The sequence below is a fragment of the Balaenoptera musculus genome, chromosome 11 (assembly GCF_009873245.2).
Source record: "Balaenoptera musculus isolate JJ_BM4_2016_0621 chromosome 11, mBalMus1.pri.v3, whole genome shotgun sequence".
Lineage (NCBI taxonomy): Eukaryota > Metazoa > Chordata > Mammalia > Artiodactyla > Balaenopteridae > Balaenoptera > Balaenoptera musculus.
Window position 1 is genome coordinate 73,870,683 of NC_045795.1, and position 21,894 is coordinate 73,892,576.

General features: G+C 40.9%; 1 non-coding gene across 1 annotated transcript; it reads right to left on the minus strand.

The window, feature by feature from the left end:
- Positions 1-3,950: 3,950 nt before the first annotated feature.
- LOC118904607 lies at positions 3,951-4,160 on the minus strand. The gene has a single exon (XR_005022057.1). It is a non-coding gene; the product is annotated as a small nucleolar RNA U3 (small nucleolar RNA).
- Positions 4,161-21,894: the final 17,734 nt, after the last annotated feature.

The following is a 21,894-nucleotide window of genomic DNA, read 5'->3' on the forward strand; positions in this document are numbered from 1 at the left end:
ACAGTTTTCGGGGCTATACCTACGAAATTCATTTTTTAAAAAATTAATGATTAGGTATTTTGTCAAACAAACAAACCCATAGGCCTTTGAATGAGGTATAGGAAAGTGATACATTTCAAAAAGGTGGCTAAGCACAATAAACTAAAATTTTTAAAAAAGAACAATAGGAAAATTCTTGGATGAACTTGCAGCTTTCAAGTGGAACACTTTCTAGTATGGAATTACATGAGCATGGCATAGATGAATCATGTAGTCATTTTCTAATTTCCCTGCCTGTATCTTTGGTTGCAGTTGGAATGTCTCCTCCAAGTTTGTTCACCTCTATTCTTTTTTTGTGTGTGTATAGGTTTCAGTGTGACTTTGCCTAACATGGCACAGGGGGTGCTTAATAAATGAAGCTACTGCTTCTTATCTTGATTATTCATGATATTGCAGACCTGGGTCTTATCAATTCTTCAAATAAAAATCATCTCTTGCAACGGTCTGGAGCCTCATAGACTGCAAAGTACATTCTGCCTATCTGATTCCACTCAACCCTCACAGTTGTCTTCTGGCTTAGACAGAATGGATAAGTAGCTTGAACTGCAATCTACTTTGCAGCTTGCTAGGGCAGGAGAGCTGGAATCCATCCCACGTCACTTGATTCTCTGCTCTTTGTTCTTTCCCTTTGGCTGCACAGCTTCTCCCTAGGGTCACTCATCAGGCACCATCCACTTCTCCCTGCTTGGGGTCTGTACTGAGGGCCTTGCACATCCACATAAGGATGTGATCTGTAGTAGCCTTTCAGCAACTACCGTCACAGGCAATGCCTGCTCTTCCCCTAACAGTGTAATTATTCGTGCCTCAGTTATCTTCTCCAACCCAAGCCTAGTGTCCAAATGGTGACTCATTTAAATCTAGGCCTCAGGCACAGTCAGTAGGATGGGCACTATCTTGCCATAGTGCCTCCACCTCTTTCAACTTGTTAACTCACTGCTCTAGCAGAGCGGCCTTGTACCACCTCCTTCCCAGAACCAACTGCCAGCAACACACGCAGGCTCTGCCGTAATTAAGTATTGATTTCACGTAATGTGTTTGTATGGAGGAAGCTCATCTCATTTGGGGGCTGCTGCTATCTGTCAGTAGAACAAAATGTGTGATTATCAGTGGGTATCCTATGGCTATCTATGACGAACTGTAGCCTCTAATCCATCTAACTGTAGTGACATTATGGTACGCCATGCAAGAGTGGATTGTTTTTCTTAACGTGACGTCTGCTGCTGTTGGCTTGCTTTTGTGCCCAGAAATAGCTGCACAGATTCTTCATTGCAGCTCCTTCTTAGTTCCAATTTGGTCCTGCTGGAAAGGAGACCAGCAAAGTCCATTTACTATAATGTAACGTAGCTGTGACTTCAAATAAATGGAGCACCAGGTATTATTTGTTTTCTGCTTTCTCTGTAGCAGTCATACCTCCTGGCATTTTTTTGGTAACCTTGCTATTCTCTGGAGAACAAGACAAGAAATTTTGGTTGGAAACAAACTTCACATCATTAACCTCTTCAGGAGATGCTGTTGGGTTCTTGAGTTCCCCATCACCTTTATGTGGCATTCACGGACCCCGGGCTGAGTTGAGATTGCTCTGTTTTGTAAGTTTGATGAGGCAGGTATATTGCAGGGAGAACCCCTTATGCTCACTGCAGGAATGAGAGCCTGAAGAGCTAGGATCTAAGTCTCTCTTCATTGTGTGATTTCTCTTTCCATTTGACAGCTTCATCTCCACCGAGCCACTGGCTGTCTTGATTAGGAGCTTTTTCCCAACAGTGGAACAGAAGTTTCTAAATAAAGATATGAGCTGCTTGTGTAGGTGTCTTTGCCTGTTTGGAGTTTTCCATCATGAGGTGGGAGATTGGATGGAATAGCCTACGTAGGTAGTGACTTTGTTTTCCATCCTTGCTCAAAATATTGGCCTGGAGTATCAGGAGACGAGCCAATTAAAAATTGTTGTTTCTAGTGCTGGTCTTCTCTCCTTTAGCAGCAGTTTTATCTCCTGCCTTCTGCTACCTAAAGTTACTTCCATTAGGTGTTTCTTTCTTGCTGCCGTATAAAGTGATTATAAATAACATTGTAGACAGACTGGTGTTAGAGGGAAACGTTTCCAATCCTGTGCACCATTGTGGGTTATGTCTTTGAAGCTCACACTGAGCTCCTCAAGCTTCATTTTAAGTGTCACATTATCACAGCCCAGTCGCCTGGGCAAGTTAAGAGTACTGAGCTAGGGAAGGCACATAAATGCCAATCACACTGTAGAGGTGTCAACTGCATCTTAAATATGTCACTCAGAAATCTGGTGAATGAGCCAGAAACAAAAGTATAAAATATGATAACTTTCTTTGAATGTCCTCCTCTCATACATTTCAGCATTTAGGGATCATATTGACAATAATATTGCACAAATCACGAATGCTACTTTTGGTAGTTTTAGGTAGGGAATGGAGGAGAAGATTTGGGCTTTGGGGTCAGAGGGATCTGGGTTCTGATTTCACAGCTTTTTGATACTGAACAAATATGCCCTCAGAGCTTCCATCTTTTCATCTAAATAAGGTGAACATGACAAGGATCTTGCAGGTCGTGGAGACTGAGTAGGCAGTACCACAAAATCAGCTAGCTCAGTGCCTGACGCGTAGTAGGCTGAGGCATCCTGCCACCCATCACACTACCTAGTCCACTGGGCACATGTCATTCGCGGTTAATTATAGCTCTGACCATATAGACCTTTTTCCAAAGTTCAGTTGTGTTTCTTTCATACAACCATTTGAACTGTCTACAGAGTGTTTCTAAGACAATACTAGACCATACCTGGAGTATTAGAAAATGTCCTGATAGTTCAAAAGGGCCCATCCAGAGGTGAGTGATGAGGTTGGTGAGAATGCTTAAGAATCATCTGGGCACATGCTAAATGTGGGCAGATTCTAGGGCCCCACTCCTTAGAATCTGATTCACTAGGTTTGAATGAGGGGTCCCTGCAATTTGCTTGGTTAATGTGCTCCTCAGATGATGATAATGTTTGGACCACACTTAAAGGAATACTTCTGCAAACATGTCAACAGAAGAACCAGTGAACATCTGAGATTGTCAGCTGGGAAAGGACCACTCAAGGGGGATGAGACAGCAGTCTTCCAGTTGCCAAATATGTGTTATGGACATGATGTGATTTGTTCTGGAGCCCCAAGGGTCACAACAGAACCTCATGGGTAGAAATTCCAGGGAAGAAAATTTCAGCTTAATATAGCTATTTTCTAAAGATTAAAGCTATCTAAGGGTGGAATATATAGCCTCCGGGAGTAATGAGCCCTCTAGCTCTGGAGGAATTCAAGTTTGTCTATCTGCATGGTCTCTGGGAATTTTACATAGAAGAAATTAGCTCATGCTCTTATTCTCAATGGTACTTAATTACTTGTAATTGTTTACCTATGGGTCTAGTGCACTGAACTCTCACAAGTGTTTATTAACCATCTACCTGGTGCCTGATTCTGTGAAGATGAAGCACAAAAGTGCTGCATGAATCCAGGTGAAGGCGTGATCGTAGCAGATGCTATTGTCAGGAAAGGAGAAGGAGCTGGGCTTCCATTTCTGTATGGGAGAAGGTAATAGGCATACTGGCAATGAGAAGGCGGTGGTGAGGGTGAGATTACTCATTGGGAAAAGCGGGGAGGGGTAGTTTTGCTTTGAGAAGAAAGGTTCTTTCACACCAGCATTTAACACATTAATTAAGTAAAGCTTTCATTTTCTTCCAAATGGGTATCCATTTTTCTACCTTTCTCTTCAGAACTATGACGTTCCAGTTGTCTCCTGGAGATAAACAGAGTTGTTAAACACTTATTTTTCTTGGCTCCACGTGTGTCTTTCCTTCTCCCTTTAAATTTGTGGTCACCATTAATGTATATAAGATGTACTCCCCCTTTTTTTCAGAAACTGTTCAGACAATGTCCTCTTCCTCATACTCTCCCAAGAGGAGAAAAGAACGATCCTTAATGGCAAATGGCCGGTGCAGTGAAGTAACACCAAGAGCTGGCTTCACACTCAGGAGAGAACCCCGCTCCTCCTCCTTGTGGAATATGTCCCCCTTTTGATTTTCTACAAACTTGTATGAGGAACTGTTGGTTTTTTTAAAGTATATTTATTTATTTTCCTTATTTTTTGGGGCTGCGTCGGGTCTTAGTTGCGGCACACACGATCTTTGTTGAGGCATGCGGGATCTTTTCATTATGCCGCGCGGTCTGCTCGGGTTTCTCTCTAATTGTGGCGTGCAGGCTCCAGGGCGCGTGGGCTCTGTAGTTTGCAGCATGCGGGGTCTCTCGTTGAGACCCGCGAGCTCAGTAGTTGTGGTGCACGGGCTTAGTTGCTCCGCGGCATGTGGGATCTTAGTTCCCCAACCAGGGATTGCACCCATGTCCCCTGCATTGGAAGGCAGATTCTTTACCACTGGACCACCAGGGAAGTCCCAGGAATTGTTGTTTGAATCAAGCAGGAGACAATGAATAGTTTCTCTCTTTCTAGGATTTCAAAATAATAGCACCATATTCTGGAGTCTAGACTCCGTTTCTGTTTTAAAGCTAGGAGCCAATTACTGACACCAAGATGGCATTAGATGTTTTGAGAGTTGGGTCATCTAGGTGACAGTTTGTTAAAAGTGTATGTACATGGGCCAATTATTAGACCTACCGAGTTTTATGATTAGCTGCCCTTAGAAACCTTGTTAAACCACATGTGCAGGTTCATGTGAAGTGGTTACTCAATTTGATTGTTCTTTGTTGTACCTCCTCTCCCTCCTTCCTTGATAGCTGCTATTTATTTGGTATTTTAAAATATTTCCTCTTGTTGACATATAGATCCATCTACCAAAAAGTCATAACGATACCTTGATCTATAAATGTTCAGAGTTTCTTAAAATCCTAATACAGAATGAGACTGTCTAAAAGTTCTAGTTTGGGAAGTTGCCATCAGCAGCAGATTTTGCTGACTAGCACTCTATGTGTTTAATAATAAGGTTTTCTTTTTCTATAAACTATTTCTTGTGGAACTGTTCTCTCCGATGCTGAGGTTACAGAAAAATATCATTTTTCTGTCACTGTTGGTGTTCTTCAGGCCCTCACTTTAAAATGGATGTGCTTTTAGAAACCTAGGTGGTTATCTACATCAGAAAAGCACCTTATCCTGGGCCCCATCGGGTGATTTGGACAAAGCAATGCAAGTTAGATGGGGGAAATGGTATGTATTACATTTTATAAGAGCCAGCTTCCAGTAATAACCATCTGACCCTTGTGATCCTATGTTTTCAATTTTCCTGTTAAAGAATGCAACAAGCAAAGTTGCCAAAGCATATTTTTCTGTCAAGTGTTCACTGATTTGTGAGTTGCTGGGCAGATTTTCCATTTTCAGTGTTAGAAGACAGGAACATCAAACACTTACTTTTCTCTTAAAGTAACTTCTCATGCAACTGTCTCATGGCATATACTAAACTCTGGGTTTGTATTTGAAAAGAAAGCCCCTATGTATGAGTGCAGAGAAATAGTGGCATGATTTTAACCTTGATTCTAGGCTTTTGTTTTGCTTTGGTCTTTTTGATTTGGATATGAGCTCAGTATCTGCTAATTAAAAGAATAAAAATAGCAGCCTATTGCTAATACCAAAATACATTTATTGAGTGCCTACCTTGTATATATTCTTTTGCTAGGCTTTATTCTGGGACATCTTATACAACATATCTTATTTAAAAGACTGATTAATGAAGTAGCAGTTTGGAAATCCCTGGTGGGAAGTAGCTGTGGTATTCAGTATAGCTTCCCCAACTGCTATGCATGGCATCAACCTGAGGATGTCTGTGTACTAAGATGAGTAATACAAAAATCATTTCTAGGAAATGCCCTGTATCTTTGTACAATTTCCTGGCCTCCAGGGAAAGAAGTCCAGATAACTTGAATGTTACTTGGCTTGGTAAAAACGTTGAAGTGAATCATGATCACTATTCCTGCCTTCTCTTCCTTTTCTTTTCTCTAAATCAAAAAGCAGTTTAACATTAGCATAGCTGTATTAGTTGTCTGTTGTTGCCTAACAAGTTACCCCCAAACTTAGCAGCTTAAAACAACCAACATTTATTATCTCCCAGTTTCTGAGGGCCAGGGATTCAGGAGTGGCATGGCTTGGTAGTTCTGGCTCAGGGTCTCTCATGAGGTTATGGTTAGGAGGGCAGTAGGGCTGCAGTGATCTGAAGGCCAACAACTGGAAAGACTGAAAGACTTTGAAAGATCTGAAAGACTAGGACTAGAAGATGCACTTCCAAGAAGGCTCACTTACTTGGCTCTTGGCAGGAGACCTCAGTTCCTTTCTATGTGAACCTTTCTACAATGTCCTTGGGATGAGGCAGCTGGCTCTCCCCAAAATGAGTGATCTGAGAGTGAGAGTGAGAGAGAGAGAGAGAGAGAGAGAGAGAGAGAGAGAGAACAAACAGGAAACCACAGTGGTGGGTTTTTTTTTAACATTTTATTTTATATTGGAGTATTGGAATATAGTTGATGAACAATGTTGTGTTAGTTTCAGGTGTACAGCAAAGTGATTCAGTTATACATATACATGTATCTATTCTTTTTCAAATTCTTTTCCCATTTAGGTTGTTACATAATATTGAGCAGAGTTCCCTGTGCTATACAGTAGGTCCTTGCTGGATATGTCATTGTAGTTTGGATTTGCATTTCTCTAATAATCAGTGATGTTGAACATTTTTTCATGTGCCTCTTAGCCATCTTTATGTCTTCTTTGGAAAAATGTGTATTTAGGTCTTCTGCCCATTTTTGGATTGGGTTGTTTGTTTTTATGATATTAAGGCACATGAGCTGTTTGTAAATTTTGGAGACTAATCCCTTGTTGGTTGCACTGTTTGCAAATATTTTCTCCCATTCTGTGGGTTGTCTTTTCGTTCTGTTTATGGTTTCCTTTGCTGTGCAAAAGCTTTTGAGTTTAATTGGGTCCCATTTCTTATTTTTGTTTTTTTTTTCCATTATTCTGGGAGACAGATCGAAAAAGATATTGCTACGATTCATGTCAGAGTGTTCTGCCTATGTTTTCCTCTAAGAGTTTTATAGTGTCCAGTCTTACATTTAGGTCTTTAATCAATTTTGAGTTTATTTTTGAGTATGGTGTTAAAGAGTGTTCTAATTTCATTTTTTTTACATGTAGCTGTCCAGTTTTCCCAGCACCATTTATTGAAGAGACTGTCTTTCCCCCATTGTATAGTTTTGCCTCCTTTGTCGTGGATTAATTGACCATAGGTGCGTGGGTTTATTTCTGAGCTTTCTATCCTGTTCCATTGATCTATAGTTCTGTTTTTGTGCCAGTACCATACTGTTTTGATGACTATACCTTTGTAGTATAGTCTGAAGTCAGGGAGTCTGAAGTCAGGGAGCCTGATTCCTCCAGCTCCGTTTTTCTTTCTCAGGATTGCTTTGGCTATTCAGGGTCTTTTGTGTCTCCATACAAATTTTAAGATTTTTTTGTTCTAGTTCTGTGAAAAATGCCATTGGTAATTTGATAGGGATTGCATTGAATCTGTAGATCGCCTTGGGTAGTATAGTCATTTTGACAATATTGATTCTTCAAATCCAAGAACATGGTATATCTTTCCATCTGTTTGTGTCATCTTTGATTTCTTTCATCAGCATCGTATAGTTTTTGAAGTACAGTTGCATTTTTATACACTAACAACAAAAGATCAGAAAGAAAAATTAAAGAAACAGTCCCATTTACCATCGCATCAAAAAGAATAAAATACCTAGGAATAAACCCACAGTGACTTTTATGAATTAGTCTCCAAAGTCACTCAACTATCACTTTCTCTTTATTCTATCTGTTAGAAGTGAGTCACTAATTCCATCGCACATTCAAGGGGAGGAGAATTAGACTCCAACTCTTAAAGGGAAGAGTGTCAAAGAATTTGGGAAAATGCATTCAAACTACCACAGTTGTACTTGTCATTTAAAGTTTACAAAGAGTTTCCAAACATTGTTCCTTCAAAAGAGTTCACAATGGCAGTAGTGCCTTTCTCGCCTATCACTAAGGTGCCGGGCCTCTTGCTCTAGAATTGCTGTCATATATTATCAGGCTTTTGCATAACTCTCTGCTTCTAACTACTATCCTATGGCATTCTGGACAGAATTTGTATTAGCCAGTGGAGAAATGATAATGTGCTGAGACATTTTGCTGTGCTCAAACAGAGCACTTCCCTGTGGTTTTAAGATTTTCCATCATCCTATTTTCCTTATCATGAGGATGGTATCACTGAAGAGCCAGTATGAGTGGACTGACTGATTCATTTCATGAGCACTGAGGAGAGAGAGGAGCATCTCTCTAAATTTGTGGTTCTCCTTGGTAAGACAAATTTAAATAAATCACATGTTCATAAAGAAAGTTTAGAAAAGACCATCACAGTATACTGGAGTAGATTTTATATCTATTAATAGTAATAAAGCCATTTTTATATTCACCTCTTGAGAAACATTAAGTGTTCTAAGATACTAACTTAGGGACCTGTTAATGAGAAAGGTGCTGGTTTGGTAAGGTTTTTTTTTTGTTGTTGTTGTTCTTTTTAATCTTTTATATTAACATAAAGTAAAATAACCAGTTTTGGTATGCATATCTATGAATTATAACACATGTATAAATTCTTATAACCACTACCACAATCAAAATGCCATACAATTCCATCACCCCCCAAAATCTCCCTCTTGCTATCCCTTCATAGTCATATCTAACTCCACCCATAAATTATTTCAATCTCTGACCTTTTCTCCATCACCATAGTTTTGTCTGAAAGTGCCACGTAAATGGATTCATATAGTATCTGATCTTTGAGACTAAGTTCTTTCATTCCACACAGTGCTTTTGCAATTCATCCAAGGTGCTGTCTCAATAGTTTATTCCTTCTATTGTTAAGTGGTATTCCATTGTATGGATGTACCAGTTAGTTTATACATTCATCTGCTGAAGGACATTTGAGTTATTTCTGGCTTTTGGCAATTGTGAATATGCATTTATGTACAAGTGTTTTAGTGGACATAAATTTTCATTTCCCTACGGTAAATACGTAGGAGTGGGATTAGTGCATGATGTGATAATTGAATATGTAATTTTATAAAAACTATCAAACTGTTTTCAAGAGTAGTTGTACCATTTTGCATTCCCACCAGCAATGTATGAGAATTCCAGCTGCTTCACATGATCACCATCACTTGGAATTATCTGAATTTTTATTTTAGTCATTCTGTTAACTGTGTAGTGGTATCTCATTAAGTTTTTTTTAATTTGCATTTCCCTAATGGCTAATGATAGTGAACATCTTTTCAATAAAAGATGTTTGTCCTCTGTATATCCTCTTGATGAAATGTCTATTCAAGTCTTGTTTATTTTTAAATGGGTTATTTTCTTATTGTTGAGTTTTGTGAGTTCTTTTTGTATTGTGTTCTTGTTATATCTAAGAATCCACCTAAATCCAGGTCAAGAATATTTTTCCTGCGCTTTCTTTTAAAAGTTGTATATTTTACATTTAGAACTATGATACATTTTAGTTAAATTTTGCATAATATGTGAGGTTTAGATTGGAGATTATCCTTATCTATCTATCTATCTATCTATCTATCTATCTATCTATCTATCTATCTGTCTTATGTATAATGAGTTGTCCCAACACCATTTGTTGGAAAGACTATGATTTCTCCATTGAACTACCTGGGCAACTTTGCCAAAAATCAACTGGCCATATTTATGTTGGTCTATTTTTGGACTCTCTATTCTGTTGAGATTTTTTCTGGTTCTTCATATGCTGAGTAATATTGTATCATATCCTGGGCATTTTGAATCTAATGTTATGAGACCATGGGTCTCATTTAAACCCTATAAAGAATACTGATAGGTTTTATTCTAGCAGGCTTTTAAACTGGTTAGGTTCAGGTCACTCATTTCAACCAGCCTTCTAGAGATTGTGGTTTCAATGGTGAGTCCATTTTTGAAGACTTTGTAATGAGCTGGATGGCACCACCCAGCAGACCATTCAATACCTGGGTGGTTGACTGTGATATGTTGTCTAGGGTCAGATCTATGCATGAGGTGCTTGGGCAAGTCCGGAATTCAAAAACAGCTTCATGGGCTTATTCTCCCAAGCTCCTTTTCCATACATGTTCTCCCAGTATTTTATTGTTGCATAAAACTTCCTCTCATCTGTGGTCAATCAGTGGTACAGATCATATAGGAAAGGCAAGATAAACATCTGAATCTTTCCCTTTATTTGCTAGTTTTCAAAATAATGGATTAGTCTACCAGTATTCTCCAATGATGACCTATTAGAGTTTTTCTTTCTTTTTAAAGAATCATTTTGATCTCATGGATTTAAACATGTTTGATCTGTTTAGATCCATTGCAATTATTAACCTTATTGATGAGTAAAAATTTAGTAGAGAACTTTTTTTAATCATTTGACTGCCTTGATAAACCATGCATTTGGCCATGTCACTTGTCTGAATTATAGTGGGAACAGATGATGATAAATCAGTAAGACTCCCAGAAGACTGATCTTTTCCTTAAGGACCCATTACCATTACTGGCCAGCAAGTATTCAGGAATGAAGTACAATGTCATCCATCCATTCATTTTTAATTATTTGCTCACTCATTGAACCAACAAACATTTATTGAATGCATACCATGTGCCAGCCTCTGTGTTAGGCACAGGGATCTCAATAGCAAGTAGAAATAAGCATGTTCCCTGCCCTCAGGGAGATTACATTCTAGTCAGGGAAATAGAGACATTGGTGAAATAATTGCACAAACACACGTTAAATTGTAATGTGTCAGGAACTAAAAAAGATAACTTTGAGGAGGAGGTATGAAAGTGAGCAGTAGAGTCGGTCTCTTCTGGAAGGTCAGTGAAGGTCTCCCTTAGAGAAGATAACTTGTCTGACATCTGAGTGAGGGGAAGAGACTGACCAAGCAAAAGGAGGAGGGGGTGACAGTAAATGTAATCTTGAATACTTATATATCATAATCTCTCCCTGTTGTTCCTGTTTATATGTTATAATCCGGCTCCATGCAAACTGTAATCCTCCTAAGCCTAGATTGAAAAAAACATATATTTTGAAGGCTTCCATTGCTGTTTAAACAAATTTTTGTCCCTTACTTACATTTCCCTTCTCCAACAAATCCCACTAACCTCTTCTGGTCATCAAGTTGAGCATACACAATAGGCTTTTTGGACAAATAAACAAACATAGATTTTCTATTCACTCCCTATGAAAGAAAACTCCATCTAGAGGATCTTATAAAGATTCCTTGTCCTTTCCCTGATTTTTCTTTGGAAAACTGTTGATTTCCTTCAAGAAGAGTTCAGGAGCACTTAATTATCTGCAGGACAAGTTGAATCACATCTCCAAACTCAGTTTCGATTCTAGCTGAGCCCATTAAGCAGTGGGCCCCCATGGGGCTTGCTTCAGCTGCTTGCATCTGCATTGGTTACTCCTGATAACCAGGCCTTGACATAAAGGAAGATAAAGCTTGGATGGTGGCTAAAGAAATTGCCCCATACCTGCCTGTTTACCCTGGGAATCATCCCCTTAGAGGTAGGCCTGGCCTTTACAGTGAGTGGAGAGGCTTGACACAGACAGAGGGCAAGGGAGAGCAAAAGAATGGATGAGCAGAGTGGCCTTCTACCTTAAATTAGGAGGTTTGATCCTGACAAGTGCTCTAGGCACCCCTCTGTTGCTCACAACAATAAGGTGTACTCTGAGAGTGCTGTGAACCCAGCACTGCAATCTTTTCATTTTATTCCTTGTTTCCCAGGCTCGTCTTTGGCCAGCTGCATGCAGGTGAAGGGGGGTCCTGCCCCTGGGCCTGATACGAATGTGCTCTTAGCCAGAGTGGCAAGTTGCCATTCTATGGATGCTCATGGTTTTCTGCAGGAGAAGAGCCTTATTAGGAGCAGAGCCCTCCCTCTGGTTCAAGGACTCTCCTCCCCAGGTCAGGCACTGTTGACCCCACGGTAGCAACCACCAAAAATCCTTGGTTTGCTGCCCAAGGCTCTCATGTTACAGTTAAAGACCTGCAAATGTCCACAGAGTCTTGGCCAGAAAGATCTGGCTAGCATTACAAATTCAAGGAAGAAATATTTCATTGGTGACTCTTTTTCCAAACTCAAGTGAGTTAAAACCAAAGAGGATTTTATTGCTCTTACAGCAGAATTCCCTGGGAAGATATGGCTTTAGGCCTAAGATGTTTCAAATGATGTCAGGAGCCCTTGATGTCTTTCCTAAGCTATAAAAAAATTGGTGTACTGTTACCAAAAGAAGAAAAAATGTTGTTGGATTTGCCATAACAAATATCCATTTTAGTTATTTTAACATACACAGTATGCTTGGATAGGATTATATTTTCTTCTCTTTCCTCCCTTTTTCTGGAGGCTGGCACTTGTCATGGATAAAGAAATGGAGGGGGATGTTTGTAATGCAACGCCAAGAAAAGATGGAGATAAAAAGGTATACAAGATAGTCTGTCAGGAAGTTCACATTTACAGGGCAAGATGGCAAATTATTTCTTTAAAATACTCCACCCAGAGCTCAGCCACTATAGAGGTGTCTTCTCCACCCACTATGCCTACTTTCATCCTCATGATTTGAAGCTCCCCTCTTCTTAGGAGTAGAACTGGAATGATTGCCAACACACAAAGAGGAGGTGGTATCTGGGTGGAGGAAAGAAGGAGATGAAAGAGGGAGGGAGGTTGTGAGATGGGCAGGGAATGTGAAGGAGAAGGTCTGTAGCTAAAGTGCTGGCCCTGTGGGGATGCTCTAAAATCTCTAGTGAGGCTAAGAGCCATCTACAAAATTCATGGAGACAAGTTACAGAGCCTGGACATTACTGCCAAAGCCTGACCATCCTTTGAACTCAGTAGAGGTAGAAGCAAAGAATTTATGAAACACTCTTTGGGGTTCTGGTGTGCGCACACGCACGTGTGTGTGTGTGTGTGTGTGTGTGTGTGTGTGTGTGTGTGTGTGTGCATTAGCCTGGTTGAAGGAGGGAAGTACCAACTGGTGCCTGGATCTCCCCTCCCAGAAGTCGGGAGATGAGCAGAGCCCACAGGATGGACCAACCAGCTGATGAGTTTCTTCTTTCTTTGTAAATGATTGTCCTACTCACTCTCCTCCAAGATCAGCGTTACGTATACCACTCAGTGGCCATCTTGTGAAGGGTTAATGTCTCTATAGAAAGGCAATGTACCCGAGTAGTTATACTCATAGCTTTGGGGTCAGACAATCCTGGGCTGAGTCCCTTCTCCACCATGTGCTACCCATGCAACCTTTTACTACCTGTGTGACCTTGAGCATGTTATTTCTTCCCATGTTTAGTAAGCTCTCAATAATTGGGAGAGACAATGATGATGCAGATCCCTATTATCTTTACTGAGTTTGTCTGTGTGGGATTTTCAAACTTGAGCCTGAGGGTCAGATTGGAAAAAAAAAACAACAACTTACTGAAATAGAGGTTTAAATGTTTGGGATGAGAGCCTCAGCTTTGCTATTGCCTGAGTATGAGACTGCAGGAGCCACTTCACTGGGCTGGGCTTTGCCTCCTATATCTACACAGCGTGTTTGTACGTGGAGGGGAGGAGTGATCAAAACAAGTGACGCTCCGCATCTCACGGGATTATGTTGGAACCTGGGTTGGATCTTGCTTTATAAATTTTTGCTGGGAAAAATGGAAGAGGTGGGGAGCCAGAGGACAGGGTGTGGCAGGGGGAAAGAGGGGGGAAAGGAGAAGGAGGGCTGGCTCCAACTACTAGGTGTTAAGAGTAATATTGCCTGTCCCTTTCCTGGGGCTGTTCAGGACGAGAGCCGAGGGACATCTCAGCCTCCCCATGTGGGACATCTATCCTGACCTCCATGTTTTCCCTTGGGAGCTGAGACCTGCCAGCACAGCCAGCTTCTCTCCTCAGCACAGCTCAGAACTTTATGCACGCCAATGTATTTATATTCATCTGTTCCGATTCTGAGTAGTGGAAAATCATTTTATGTGCTCCAAGCTGAGAGGGAAGAAAAACTTCGTACATTGTTTCCTTGCGGTCTAGGGAGTCATGGGATGGCTTCTATAATTCTAGAAATTATGACAAGGCATCCATAAAGATGAGGCAGAATCCCCATGCAGCGGTTCCGGTAGCTCAATGGAACATTATTTAATACCCATTCATGGCAGTGTGGCAGCATTGAAAGACTTCATTTAATTCCTTCATCACAGTTAGAGAATGAGCAGACAGCAGGCTGGGCATGTGGAGGCCCAGAAGCTCCTCTGGCTCCCCCAGACTGAGGCCCAGGGATTTGTGGCTGTTTGGGCTTTGTCCATTGTTATTTTGTGTACTTCTAAAAAGTGATTGTCTATTTAATTTACATTTAGAGCTCTCTCAACTTAAAACCAGGTCCTACCAAAAACATTCTGAGTTAATTCAGTTCTATTCCATTTAAATTAATTCAATCAAAGGAATATTTGTGGAGCAACTAGTTGCTGCTATGCTAGACCTGTGGGGGGCATAAAAATGAACCGGGCCAGGCCCCTGCTTCCCCAAAGCTAGGTGTATGTTCAGCAGTTGCTACTTAAAGCTCCGTAAATTGTAGGATGAAGGCAGTATTGGAAATTGAACACAGTTCAAGCCTCTCACTGACCAGATTGGCCAGTTCTTTTCCATTTTCCATTGTTTTCACCCTCATCTGCTTCCTTTACCTAATATAGAACACAACTATTAGTTCAGCAAATATTAAGGACCTAAGTGTATGCCCAGCATAGAGGCAGTGTGGGAGGAAAACTAATTGTTCTCATTCGTTTACCAGCTTATTGGATAGTATCAGGAACCCACACTAGAGAGCCAGGTGGTCGGGTCATGAACAAGGGCAAGTTGACGACCTCTCTAAGCTCCATTTCCTCATCTGCACGTGGAAATGATAATAACACGCACCCTCATGGCTGTGAGAACTAAAGGAGCTAATGTGTGTACAAAGTTCAGCGTATTTCCTAGCGCATGGTAGGTGCTCAAGAGCTGCTTTCTGTCATCATCATTGCCTATTTTAGAACAGAAATTCCTAAAGGTCAGTGATAGTTGCATTTTATGGATGACAAACAGCCTCCGGCACCTGTTAACAAGTGATCAATAATTCATAAATACTAATAAAATACTAAACGTTAAGTGTTTTAAATCTCTCCCCCATGCCTCTGTCAGTAAGGAAGACTGTACTGAGTTAGGTCCAATAGTATCATCCTTTGCAACACTGAATCTGGGCCTGGTAAACGGGAAAATGAAGGAAGCGAGAGGCTAAGTGGGGTTACATGATAAGGAGCTGAGACAGAGCCAGCATGGAGAGAGACCAGGGAGGGTTCTGCAGACCTGGTTTGGGATAGAGCATGGGGGAAACCTTGAGAGGGAGAGGCCAAAGACTTGGGGATAGATCCCTTCTGTTTGAGAGAGAGAGAGAAAAAGGGAGAGAAAGAGAGAGAGAGAGATGAACGAATGGATGGATGGATGGATGGATGAATGAATGAATGAAAGAAAGAAAAGCCTTTAAGGCAGCACAGGCCTCCACAGGTCTCAGAAGGGCTCTGCTGTCACCCTCTGGAAATTTTTAATAATTTGTCAACAAGGGGCCCCAGATTTTCATTTTGCACTGGGCTCTGCAAATTGTGTAGCTGGTCCTACCTTAGGGAAAGATTTGTTACAGTTTCACTGTGTGAAATGAATGGAATCCCTTTTTAGCGTTTTCTTGACATTTAAACAGCTTTCGATTATTGGGGGTGGGGTGGGTCAATTGCGGATCCTTTGCCTAAAACTCTGGACTAGGCTGGGCCTCAAGCGGGTTCCGCTTTACCCAGATTCCATAACAGAAGAGCACTCTTCCCTCTATTCTGCTGTAGGCATCCTCCTGCACCCGTCCCAGCCCAAATTCATTTGCAAGATCCTTGGGAAGTGTGCGGGCAGCCTCCAATGTGTGCTCACTCCATCAGCCCCTGGGGAACCCAGTACAACACTCTACTCTCCATTCCATTATCCTGGCAAAATGCTGAAAGAAAAGGCTGCAGGTGTTCCTTGGGGGGTTCAGATAAAGGAAGCAGTGTCCCTAGACGTGCTGTGTAGGACACGGGGAAGTTCTCACTCCTGGAGTTCAACCTGGGAAGGTGCGCACTTCTGCTTCTGTGTGGATGTCGCGCGGGGCCGCTTTCTTGTCCTGCCTTACATTCTGACAGAAAGGCACCGTGTAGAGAGGATAAGGTACTGTGAGTTCAGCCCATTATCTACTGGTTTCAAGGGTCATTTTGATCTTGTCAGGATCAGCAGGCCTCCTTTCAGCCGACCTAGAAAGGCTGACAGAAACAATAAATGGACAATTTTGAAACTCTTTGTCTGAGTTATACCCTGGGGACAAATTCTGCTGTAAATACTGATCTCTAGCCCCCTCTCCACTTGCCAGCCCACCATTTTCAGAGATGATTGCCCCCGTCTCTGACCACCACGTGGTCATCAGCTTATCTTGCCAGCATTGTGTCAGCGAGCGATTTGCTGTCGCTTCTCTGTCTGCCCAGTAGTGCTTACACCACAAAGAGCCCAACGTGATGTATACCTCACAGCACGCTTTCGTCTCTAATTTAGTGCCTACATAGCTGTAATAGCTGTATTGAACTGAAGCTGAGAAAAATCTTCCTTGCCACCCTCCATTTTTAGGGAGTCCGTGATAGGCTGGAGGATTAACCTATTGATCACTAGTCAGAAATCATTACCTCTCACCCCCTTCTGCCTCGTCAATAAATGGCACCGAATTTCAATTCCAGGAGACACATTCAAAACAGGGGTGTCTAGAGCTGTGCATAGAACTATAAATAGGGTGGAATCTAAAGGAAGGCATTTAAACCCAAGAGACAGATTACAGGTTACACCGCACCCTATAAAGGACTTAGACTTCTAAGAATATTAACATTTCTTCTGTAACAGATTGTTCCGCTCATGGAAATTACAATTACTGTCATTTTTTTTTGATACTGACAATGAAAACTACATATATTTTCTTCAGACATGGTATTTTAACTAAGTAGTGAAATAAAGCAGCAAGTAACTGTAAATGGATTTCAAAGACTGTATTGCCTGAACTGTCTAGATCTGTATGTTTTTATGAAAAGTTTCTCACGCCTCGTTTAAGTGCCCCAACTCTAGAGCTGAGCCAGATCTAGTTGGCCTGAAATACCATCAGACTCCTAATAATGAGGTCAATTTGGCATGAAAAACTGGCTGTAAAGAGCACTTTATAAAACAGTAAAAATCTATCCTACAAATGTTATAGTTGGACCAACAAATGTCAAATTAAAGTTGGGGGAGTGGACCCAAAAATCCACGGAAAGTGGATGCTTCTCATTTGAACTAAAGACATTAGTGTGAGCCAGGGTTTCTATGTTTGGTAGAATGTTTGCTTCACAGAATCTTTTTTTTTTTTTTTTAACATCTTTATTGGAGTATAATTGCTTTACAATGGTGTGTTAGTTTCTGCTTTATAACAAAGTGAATCAGTTATACATATACATATGTTCCCATATCTCTTCCCTCTTGCATCTCCCTCCCTCCCACCCTCCCTATCCCACCCCTCTAGGTGGTCACAAAGCACCGAGCTGATCTCCCTGTGCTATGCGACTGCTTCCCACTAGCTATCTATTTTACATTTAGTAGTGTATATATGTCCATGCCACTCTCTCACCCTGTCACATCTTACCCTTCCCCCATATCCCCAAGTCCATTCTCTAGTAGGTCTGTGTCTTTATTCCCGTCTTGCCAGTAGGTTCTTCATGACCTTTTTTATTTTTATTTTTTTTCCTTAGATTCCATATATATGTGTTAGCATACTGTATTTGTTTTTCTCTTTCTGACTTACTTCACTCTGTATGACAGACTCTAACTCCATCCACCTCACTACAAATACCTCCATTTCGTTTCTTTTTATGGCTGAGTAATATTCTATTGTATGTATGTGCCACATCTTCTTTATCCATTCATCCGATGATGGACACTTAGGTTGCTTCACAGAATCTTAATAGGAATTACGTTAAAAAGAAAAAAAAAAGAGCTCTGTGGTAAGGTAGACTTAAGATTCTCTGGGCTAAACAAAGCCCAGAGGGTTTTCTTATTGTAAGAATTCTCACTGCTTTTAATTTGCTTAACTGCCGTGTGAATGGGCAAGGGCGGGGGGAGAACCTGGGACAGAACACTCCCCAAACTTGCTGGAACTTAGAAAGATTTTCTGAGAAATATTTCAAGGGATTAGAGTTCTGGGACCCCCTTGGGAAAACGTGTGTGTCGGTCCTGGGGGCACATTTGGAGGGGAAGGTGTCGAGTGGGCCTGTGCGTAGGCCACAGTGTTGGCGTGCTCAGTGATCTAGGGTCCTGTGGCCACCTGGGCTGGCACCTGAGCGAACCATTACGTTCCTCTCTCCTCATAGGGCTCCTTTATGAAATTCAGATAACCATCCAGAGCGATTTGACAGGAGGAAACATAGGCTACACCTCCAGAATATCAGGTTAATTTGCTTGTGTTCTTTGAAGTTTGAAATCTTTGAAGTTTTGTTTTCCCTTAAGAGGTGAAGATCAGAAAACAAATGCCAAAGATGTTTATTCACTGCGGAAAGAAAGTACAATTAAGAACCATTCAGTGCTCCCCAAATGCCTTGGCCAGAGTGCTGGGGCTCTAGTCTTCACAAACTTTGACTCTACTGGAGTTTTAATGGGGTGATAGTCCCCGGGGATCCAGGAATGCTGGAATCATGCCTTGCCAATCACTTTCCCACTGCCCTCCCCTGTGAGATTCTGAAGAGTGTTATATACCTAAGGAACAAGAATATGCTTGAAGCTATCACTTTATTTACAGCGACTTGACTTTGAGCTCTGGTAAAGACATCTAAGTGGGGTCCTCTGGTTCTCTTCTTTTTCACAGATCTGAATTTCAGTATCTACCACTGTCCAGCCACCAGAAGAAGTTGAGGAGGGAGGGGCTGCAAGATGGCTGGAGAATAAGCCTGGCTCAGTGCTCTTACCAGCTGCCGGCATGGGGAAGCTGGGAGAGCAGGAGGGGAGGTTGACAGTTCAGCATCAAACTTGTAAGGAATAGGCCCTGACAATAAGCCCCATCCCATCAGATGTACTAAGAGGAGGATTGTCTTAGTCCAGGCTGGCTGCTATAACACAATACCACACCCTGTGTAGCTTTATACAACAAAAATGTATTTTTCACAGTTCTGGGTGCTGGAAATCCAAGATCAGTGTGCCAGTATGGTGGGGTTCCGGTGAGAACGCTCTTCCAGGTCACAGACTGCTGACTTCTGGCTCTGTCTTCACTTGGTGGAAGGAGCCAAGGGAGCTCTGTTGGGCCTCTTTTATTTTATTTATTTATTTATTTTTTAATTTTTTAAATTTAATTTTATTTATTTTTTATACAGCAGGTTGTTATTAGTCATCCATTTTATACACATCAGTGTATACATGTCAATCCCAATCTCCCAATTCATCACACCACCACCACCCCCCACCCCCCACCCCCCACAGCTTTCCCCCCTTGGTGTCCGTAAGTTTGTTCTCTACATCTGTGTCTCTATTTCTGCCCTGCAAACCGGTTCATCTGTACCATTTTTCTAGGATCCACGTATATGTGTTAATATATGATATTTGTTTTTCTCTTTCTGACTTACTTCACTCTGTATGACAGTCTCTAGATCCATCCACATCTGTACAAATGACCCAATTTCGTTCCTTTTTATGGCTGAATAATATTCCATTGTATATATGTACCACATCTTCTTTATCCATTCGTCTGTTGATGGGCATTTAGATTGCTTCCATGACCTGCCTATTGTAAGTAGTGCTGCAGTGAACATTGGGGTGCATATGTCTTTTTGAATTATGGTTTTCTCTGGGTATATGCCCAGTAGTGGGATTGCTGGGTCATATGGCAATTCTATTTTTAGTTTTTTAAGGAACCTCCATACTGTTCTTCATAGTGGCTGTATCACTTTACATTCCCACCAACAGTGCAAGAGGGTTCTCTTTTCTCCACACCCTCTCCAGCATTTGTTGTTTGTAGATTTTCTGATGATGCCCATTCTAACCGGTGTGAGTGATACCTCATTGTAGTTTTGATTTGCATTTCTCTAATAATGAGTGATGTTGAGCAGCTTTTCATGTGCTTCTTGGCCATCTGTAGGTCTTCTTTGGAGAAATGTCTATTTAGGTCTTCTGCCCATTTTTGGATTGGGTTGTTTGTTTTTTTAATATTGAGCTGCATGAGCTGTTTATATATTTTGGAGATTAATCCTTTGTCCATTGATTCATGTGCAAATATTTTCTCCCATTCTGAGGGTTGTCTTTTCGTCTTGTTTATGGTTTGCTTTGCTGTGCAAAAGCTTTGAAATTTCATTAGGTCCCATTTGTTTATTTTTGTTTTTATTTCCATTACTCTAGGAGGTGGATCATAAAAGATCTTGCTGTGATTTATGTCAAAGAGTGTTCTTCCTATGTTTTCCTCTAAGAGTTTTATAGTGTCTGGTCTTACATTTAGGTCTCGAATCCATTTTGAGTTTATTTTTGTGTATGGTGTTAGGGAGTGTTCTAATTTCATTCTTTTACATGTAGCTGTCCAGTTTTCCCAGCACCACTTATTGAAGAGACTGTCTTTTCTCCATTGTATATCCTTGCCTCCTTTGTCACAGATTAGTTGACCATAGGTGCCTGGGTTTATCTCTGGGCTTTCTATCTTGTTCCATTGATCTATATTTCTGTTTTTGTGCCAGTACCATATTGTCTGGATTACTGTAGCTTTGTAGTACAGTCTGAAGTCAGGGAGTCTGATTCCTCCCGCTCTGCTTTTTTCCCTCAAGACTGCTTTGGCTATTTGGGGTCTTTTGTGTCTCCATACAAATTTTAAGATTTTTTGTTCTAGTTCTGTAAAAAATGCCATTGATAATTTGATAGGGATTGCACTGAATCTGTAGATTGCTTTGGGTTCCAGTCATTTTCACAATGTTGATTCTTCCAATCCAAGAACATGGTATATCTCTTCATCTGTTGGTATCATCTTTAATTTCGTTCATCAGTGTCTTATAGTTTTCTGCATACAAGTCTTTTGTCTCCCTAGGTAGGTTTATTCCTAGGTATTTTATTCTTTTGTTGCAATGGTAAATGGGAGTGTTTCCTTAATTTCTCTTTCAGATTTTTCATCATTAGCATATAGAAATGCAAGAGATTTCTGTGCATTAATTTTGTATCCTGCAACACTACCAAATTCATTGATTAGCTCTAGTAGTTTTCTGGTGGCATCTTTAGGATTATCTATGTACAGTGTCATGTCATCTGCAGACAGTGACAGTTGTACTTCTTCTTTTCTGATTTGTATTCCTTTTATTTTTTTTCTTCCCTGATTGCCATGCTAGGACTTCTAAAACTATGTTGAATAATAGTGGTGAGAATGGACATGCTTGTCTTGTTCCTGATCTTAGAGGAAACGCTTTCAGTTTTTCACAGTTGAGAATGATGTTTGCTGTGGGTTTGTCATATATGGCCTTTATTATTTTGAGGTAGGTTCCCTCTATGCCCACTTTCTGGAGAGTTTTTATCATAAATAGGTGTTGAATCTTGTCAAAAGCTTTTTTCTGCATCTATTGAGATGATCATATGGTTTTTATTCTTCAATTTGTTAATATGGTGTATCACATTGACTGATTTGTGTACATTGAAGAATCCTTGCAGCCCTGGGATAAATCCCACTTGATCATGGTGTATGATCCTTTCATTGTGTAGTTGGACTCTGTTTGCTAG